This window comes from Pteropus alecto, unplaced genomic scaffold (assembly GCF_000325575.1).
Source record: "Pteropus alecto unplaced genomic scaffold, ASM32557v1 scaffold20, whole genome shotgun sequence".
NCBI lineage: Eukaryota > Metazoa > Chordata > Mammalia > Chiroptera > Pteropodidae > Pteropus > Pteropus alecto.
Genome location: NW_006436298.1, coordinates 31395660 through 31404007, shown reverse-complemented (window position 1 = coordinate 31404007; position 8348 = coordinate 31395660).

Sequence of the window (8348 nt, the reverse complement as noted above, 5' to 3'; positions counted from 1 at the left end):
TATTTTATTTTAATTTAATTTAATTTAATTTTATTTTATTTTTCCCTTTTTGGTCTATGGAGTTGCTGTTTATATTTTTATTTTAGTTTAGTTTATTTTATTTATTTTATTTTATTTTATAATATTCAGTCGCATGAAATTTCCCATAGTCTGTTTTCTCAATTATCAATCAAACACTAATCTGCATATCGTGAAGGCTTTAAATCAGTTGAAATTAGGTAAGGTGCTTATCATCTTAAGGTGCTGGGTTGACCTGACTTAAGAAGGTGAGCCTTTAAAAGAATCTGGGCTCTTCCTGGTAAGAGACTTGAAGCATGATAGGGATTTGATGTGAGGAACATTTTCCATTAGTGGCTTGGAACTAAGGAGGTCACACGGTAAGGAATGCAGTAGCTTCTATAGGCAGAAAGCAGCCACCAGAGGACAGTCAAAAAGAATATGGTTACCTCAGTTCTGCAATCACAAGGAACTAAAATTTGCTAGCCTCCTAAATGAACTCGTAAGTAGATTCTTCCCTAGAGCCAACACCTTGATATCAGTCCTGGTATACCCCAAGCAAAGAACTTAGTCATGTCATGCTTGAAATTTTGTCCTTTGGAATTGTAAAATAAACCACCAAGTTTGTAACCATTTGTTTTGTAGCAATAGAATACTAAGATATTAGCAAATCTGTATCTTCTCATATCACTCAGAGTCAAACCCAGTTTTCCTGAGTCTACAAGCTTCTTTAAGACCTGCCCCCTCATTTCTAAAGCTCTCAATCATCATCACCTTTCAGCTTTCTTCCTTCCCCAAATGTTCTCCTAGCCTACATGGAATTCTTGCCATTCCCTGAAGTTCTAAGAATATGCAAGCATGTTCTGAATTCAGAACTTTTTATTTGTTCTTCTTACTTCCTGCAATTTTCTTTCCGAAGTATCTGCATAGCTTACTCCTACACTAATAGCAGGTCTTTCTCCAAATGTAACTTCTTATGACACCTTTAGTAGCATTTTATGTGAAATCATAACTCCTTTCCCACATGCAACATTCTGCACCCCCTTCACTGCTAAATTGTTTAGAAAGTGTTATAAACTAGACTATATTATAGTGATAATTCCTTTACCTAGTTTATCATTTGCCTATAAACACTATAAAATACTTTTTGATCAGTGAAAGCATGTTTTTTTCTATGTTACATGTTGTATTCCTAATTCCTAGAAGAGTATCTAGCATATAGAAAGTATTAATTGCATATTTTTGTAAAAATGAAAAAAAATAGCATCTTATTGTGTTGTAAATATTGTTTATCTTAGGTATTATAGGAGGCTAAAGAGAGGCTGTAGTAGTAATAACTGGATTGGGGAATTTCAATGACAAATTTCAATTCCATTCTAAGTTTAGGATATTCTATATTTGGGTTATAAAGATTCTTTAGGTAACCTTTAAAAATAAAGCTTATAAACAAAGTATAATAATTATTTCTAACAGCATGATTAAAGATATGTCAATAAATAACTTTCAGAATTATTTAGAGTCGATTCTATCCATGAATTTTATCATGGAGTTTTTCCATATATTTAAAATATTTTACTTCTAATCTATGATGAATTCAAGTTGAAAAATTTCAAAGCACTAATATTCAAATACAATATGAGACTTGAAATTCATTACAACAAAATTTGATCTGTGGCACACATTCTAACTCTTCTGCATGGAACACCTAGCTACCTTTTGATATGTTAAAACACACACACACACACACACACACACACACACAAGGAACCATTAGCTATGTAGAACAGTTATTTGGTTGTTTTCGACTTTTGCCAACTTCTTATTAACAGTGATTTCATATATACACACACACACACACGAACACACACACACACATATATATATATGTGTGTGTGTGTTCTCCTTAAAAATAAATTGACTCCTTCCTTTTAAAATGATTATGAATGAAGCATATTTCCTTCTTACTCATAAACTGCCCTCTTCAATATGAACTGTTACATAATATTGTTTATATCAGCCTTTCCTGAACATTACCACTTAAATATATATATATTATTTAGACATATAGCGAAAATGTTTAATAACTGCTCCCATGTTTGTCTTATACGTAAAACTGGCTAAATTGGCATATATTGCTATTTCAACTTGCCCATGCTTTTAAAAGCTCTTTGGATGACAAATCAGCATTAATCTGTATCTGACCGACTGATCCTTTACATGTACCTGTGATTTCATTTTTTTCATTCCCTATCTCAAAAGTGTTTTTCGGTAACTTGTAATATGTGCCATGGGAAAATATCTGGAAATAAAGATATATATTTTTATCCTGTGTGGATCAACCACATTTCTGCTAGTCCCAATAATTTTCAACTTGCTGGTAGAATGAAGAATCGATGCTCATTTTATCATGTCAGAATGTGCTACACAAATCTATCCTGGTTAGCTGAAAACACATATTTAGAAGGCATGCTGGGACTTAGTTGGTATAATGGAGAAAAAAGGAAGATTCATTCACATATAAAAAAAGTAATTGAAAACCAGGACATATCTGATTCTTCAAAGCAATGAATCGAAAACCAGGACATCTCTGATTCTTTTTCTGATATTTCCACTAATTTACTCATTCCCTCTATTAACTCTAAAAAGTACTTAATGTCTCAGTGAAATCAGGAGATTAGATTGTCAGAGATCTTAAACTGGCAAGCTATACTTTTGTTGAGTTGAAGTTGAGTATTGTTTTTCAAATAGTCTGGATTTCTAGCTTCTTTTGAAAAAATTATCAGCAAGTGGGGAAAGTCTATGTTTCTATTCCTTCATTGCATGACAACAGTGTTCGCTCTCAGAGGGCTGCCCTCTCGTTATTACAACCCCAATTTTACTGGTGAAGTACATAGGGCCCACTTTACTCACTTTTGTTATATACTTGCCTCTGTATGTATTTGTGTTTGCAACTCATAGACTAAATGATTTCTTCAGTCTCTTCCTGTTGTAAAATAGTTATGATTTCATGATTACTTTTTTTTTTTTTTTTTTAATTCTGCAATGACCTCCTACTTTTAGCAAATCACAGCTGGTAAAAATCACTCTCCAGGTTGAAACCTTTGTAATCACTGCTGGAAACTTTCTTAAGCAGAGGGAAATGTGTTAAGAGGATCCAAATATATTTTATTGAGCTGAGGCAAAAGAGTTTGGTTCTGATAAAGAATGGGTTCTGACATGAGGTCCTGGATTAAAGAGTAAAGGTACTATTGGGGCCAGATAGTGAAGGGGACCCTGACATTCAGCCCAAACAATACCCGAATGTAGAAAGCAGGTGATGGGAATCTTCTTCAGGGGCAGGAGGCAATCTACTGCAATGGAGGCTTCAACTCTTCAGCTGTGTGCCTCAAGCCAGGCTGGTATTTCATGGGAATATTAATGAGTCATAGAGTTAAACTGTTATGTGTTGCTTGATTGGAAATTTAGTATTAATGTTAGCTTTTAAAATGTTAATAAAAACTGTAATTTAGCCTCTAAGTAATTTATGCAAAATTACTGGCACTTTTAGTTTATGAAGAGGTAGGGGTTGAGGTTATCTAATTCAATATTTGAACTGTGTTTAGGTTTATGTTGACATGGAAATCCCAAAGATGCTAAAAATAGGAACTAAAATAGTGCTCCATTATTTAAACCTATTCTTTCTCCCTTCAGTTAGTGTAAATATTCAACTTGGGAGACAGAATAAAAGTGGTAGAAGCATTTCACAGGAAAAAAAAAAATAATGGCACAAAGTGTTATTCTGGTTACAAACGTATATCACTTATCTAAATAAATTTTATTCTCAATTCACTTAGAATATAATCTAAAACTCCTTATATGAATTAGCACTTTGTTGGTATTTTTCAGTGGAGAAAGGGCTGACAGTGGTTCTTTCGCCGTTTTGAGTAGAACAGTTCTGCATTGTGAGGGATGGTCCCTTGCATTGTAGAGTGGTTAGTATCACTATTTCCTAGTCATAAAATATCAGCAGACCTCCACCTCCATACCTTTCCAAATATTCTCTAAATAGTGTGATACTTACTACACATGCTTCCATGTAAACTGCTGTGGAATGGGGGAAAATTAATTCCTGTCAATATCTCTGATTTTATCTCCGATATTCTCTGCCGTGCTTCCTTACTTTAGCTTTTTTTTTTTTTTTCCTTCTTCCCCTCAAACACACCAAAATGTCTCATGGGATGAGGGTTTTGCACTACTTTTGATGTGGCAGGCTCTCTTTAATCCTATGAGGCTAAACTAAAATTTAATTTCCTCAGAGTAGTCTTCACTGACAATCCTTTGTAAACTTACCCAACTCATCCTTGGCCATTTCTGTGCCATTACTTATTGGTTTCTTCCACTGCTTTTAACACAGTCAAAAACACCCATTTCTTTATTTGTTTACATGCTCTCTGCATTAGGATGAAAGCTGAATGTGAGCAAGGATCTTTTTATTTCTATAATGCATCTCCTGGAAAACAGTAAGATCTCTTTCTCTCTTCCTCTCTTTCCTCTTCCTCTCCTCCCGCTTCCTCCTCCACTCCCCTCCACTCCCCTTCCCTCTCCTCCCCTCCTCTTCTCTTCTCTCCTTTCCTCTCTCTCTCCCCTCATACCCCACACACACCTCTTTATTTTTAATTTTTTAAGTTATATTTTAAATAAAAACTAGTGTTATCAGTGCTGAAAAATTTCCTGAACACCCTACCCCTATAGAAAGAAGTGTTGTACATTTATACTTTATTTTATGAAGAAATTTATGCTTAAAACTAAACTGCAGGTGTGACTTATAATATCATACTATGCTAGAGCAGTGACATTTTGGTATTTGCTGTGAAGTTACCCAGCTCTCTTTTGTGTAAATGAAGTTCGTTCAAGTCTATTAAGACTTATGAGGGCATATTGATATACTTTATTCAAAAAACATTGTGTTCATGTGACTTCTTAGCTTAATAGTGATTACAAATACAGAGCCAGAGTTCAGTACAGTTATTTCAGTTGTAGGCCTCCATGGGACAGAAATATAAATTAAACTCTTCCTTACTAAAATGTCCAATCCATTACACTGTGGTGACTCTTTCCTCTCCCATGGGATTTTAGATATTTCAATAAGTAACTTCTCAGTCATGTAAGTTTTACATATTAAGGATGAGCTATATATTAGTACTTTAAAACTACATAGTTATATAGATAATTGTAAGTTATTTCCTGGGGAATATTTCGAAGGTATATAAATAAGCTTAAACAATTCAGTATTGTTCTAGCGCAGCAATTTATTTCCCACCTTCTTGATACCCTTTGGGGTAGGTTGAAAATCCTTAAGATCTTTAAGAGATTAAGGATCCTTAAGATCCATAAGTTATTTCTACTTTTTAAATATAGAGCCTAGAGAATAAGCAAAGAATAATTCCCCCAAAACCTTATTACCAATAATATGAATTTGAGTTCGTTAATAGAAAAATTTATCTCTATTATTAAGAATTGTATTTTCTAAATGGTTGTATTTTCAGATAGTCACTCACCCATGATTCTCTTTTTTAATATACCTTGTTCTTAGATAATATTTTAAATTTTTGACAGGACCGAGCAGTTTATAAAGCATTTTCAATATGTTGTCTCGTTTAATTCTCACAACTCTAAGTGAAGGTGTTATTAAAAGCACTTCCTCATAATTCTTGTTAGGGCAGGGTCAGAATCAGACTAGAAGCCACTTCTTTGACCTCAAAGTTCTTGCTCCAGCTCACCGTGACAGATGATCCTTTAAATAAAAATGTATGTAAGTGTTTAAGTCAAGCTTAATAGTGCCCACATTCTTAAGTTTTCTTAACAAAAGAAATAAAAATAAGTAATAAGTAAGGGTGACAATTTGTCACAGTTTGTCTAGGATGTCTCAGTTTATGCCTATTCATCCTACTGTCTCAGAGTTCTGAATGGGATACTATCTGCTCCACCCTCTTCTCTTTCAAGTGTATTCATGCTTGGACTATAAACTACATGGCACCTAATACACAGTGGAACACTTGCTGAGAAAAATGGAAAAAAGGGTATTAATATAAAGCAAATGATCTAAAGTAGAGTACAAGTAAGCTGTAGAAGAAATGGAGACTGTTTATAGCTTCTTTCTAGGAAAGTTCAAGCTAGATCATACTTGAAAAGCCCTAGTTTACACAACCAATGTACATCTGGCAGATAATCCATTCAGGTAGTGATCTGAGCAGCACTGTAGGTCAATGTTTACTTAAGTCTGCATTGCTCTCAATCAGTGTATTAGAAAGCCTACTTCCCTTCAACTCCAATGCTTTTCTCTCAGACCTTTGTTCGAAAGAAACTTGATTGTCAGAAGACTGAAGTCAAAACCATCGGGGTCAGGCAAAGAAGATTTTACTACTGCTCAGAACTTCAGTGCAAATTCCAAAGACTGGGCTAGACTCCAGAAATCTGTTTGCGGGTTGATCACAGAATGGGCTGTCAGATCCTCTTTGTTCTCTGCTCCTAAGGCAGAACTGATGGCAATGCTTTGCAGTTGCTTTCCAAGGATAAAAAGGAGGTATGAGATAGGAAAAGAGGTAGAGACCATATGGAGGTTTCTTCCCATTGTACAAGGAACCTGGGGGGTGCTCAGTCTTTATTCAGAGCATTCACACAGCTGATAAGAATTAAATGACAGTTTCCAGCCATCATAGCCGCCCCCTACCTTGATTCACTGAAGTGAACCAAAGGGGACATATTCCACACTGGCATATTGTTCTTTGCCAGAACATGTAAGTGAGCAAATTAAAATGGACAACTTTCAATAACTTCAGAAGCTAAGGAGATGATATAAAGTAGTCCATTGATACTGAAGACCTGAGGATGGCAAGAGCCACATTGTACTTGAAAGACATGCTTATAAACCAATGTCACAGCAGCTTGAGACTTTACAGCTTCTGTCAAATATTCTGTGCATGTAAACGCAAAGCTCAGAGTAAGTCCTTGATAAAAATAGAATGCAGGTGAAATTACCTACTTTTTTTTTTTTACCACATTTTTTTCCCCTGTATTTACTATTCTTCTTTCTGTCTTTTCTTCATATAGTTCCTACCATTTTACTGGGATGAGTTTAGAGCCCTTGATTCATACCTTCCACCATTTACACCACATCTAATATCCCTTTTCCAATTTCATTACCTTCTGAATAAAATAAATTCATAAACAATGAGAAGAAACAATCGAGATAATGCACTGCCTTACTTTTTTAGTGTATACTGCATTCCTGATTGGGTTCTTTGTGTTTCTTGTAAGGTATATTATTTAATCTCAAAACAACCCTGTGCTTAAGTATCATTATTCTCAATTTACAGATGAACTAACTTTTCTCAGGGAGGTTTAGTAACTTACAAAGGTCGTGGGATTATTGACTTGACACTGTCATTTATATTTTTACTCCCTTAATCAAAGAAAGTTTATTATACCTCTTATTTTTAAATTTAAATTGCTGGTAAGAAACAAATCTAAAATTATAATTTGTTTTATCAGGAGTATACATTCAACTTAGTTTGTTCTCTATATTGTAACAGTTAACTCTTGAAGAAAAAAATACACTCAAGGAAAATAAAATACAATAAAGTTTACTCATTATATCAAAATAATTAGAGACATTTTTAGAAAGAAGACTTGAGTTTTCTAAAAAATCTCGATTTTTTTGAGTTTTTTTTTCTCTATCTCCATTATGTGTGCAGTTTTTAAAAGATGTTGATACATGATGGAATTTATTTTCAAAAACATTAAAAAGGGGAACATTCAGCCTGATCTTAAACCATTTTAAACACTGAAGATGTTCAAGTTAAATTCATGACTCTAAAGTAATGAACTCTCTGAAATAGATGGAAACTATTAATTTTTTTTGTATGAGATGTGAACAAGTATAGCACAAAATAATTTTCTTTTGCCCCTATTATTTTAAAATACAAAAACTTCAAAGAGTCTTTACCATGAAATGCTTCACACCTTGTCTCAGTTCCTAAACTCCAAGAAAAGACTACTCCCATTGGAGAAGACATTTCTGCTGCATTTCTTTCTTTAATGCCGTCATGGATGATCAGCAATAATAAAAAAAGTATTTACCACATTATATGCTCTCTATTATGATAGAACTTTTCTATTTGAAAAGTATCGAGCATGTGTGAGTTTAACCGCATTCCAGAAATTGTACTTTTCAAAATCATCTTTGTTACCCGGTTGGAAAGGGCATTTTCCTTGTTGTCTGCTTTTTATATAACACTTGCACACAGTCTTTGAATTTTACACTGAGAATTGATTTTTTTTATACCAAACCATTTATATCTCTGAGATAACAC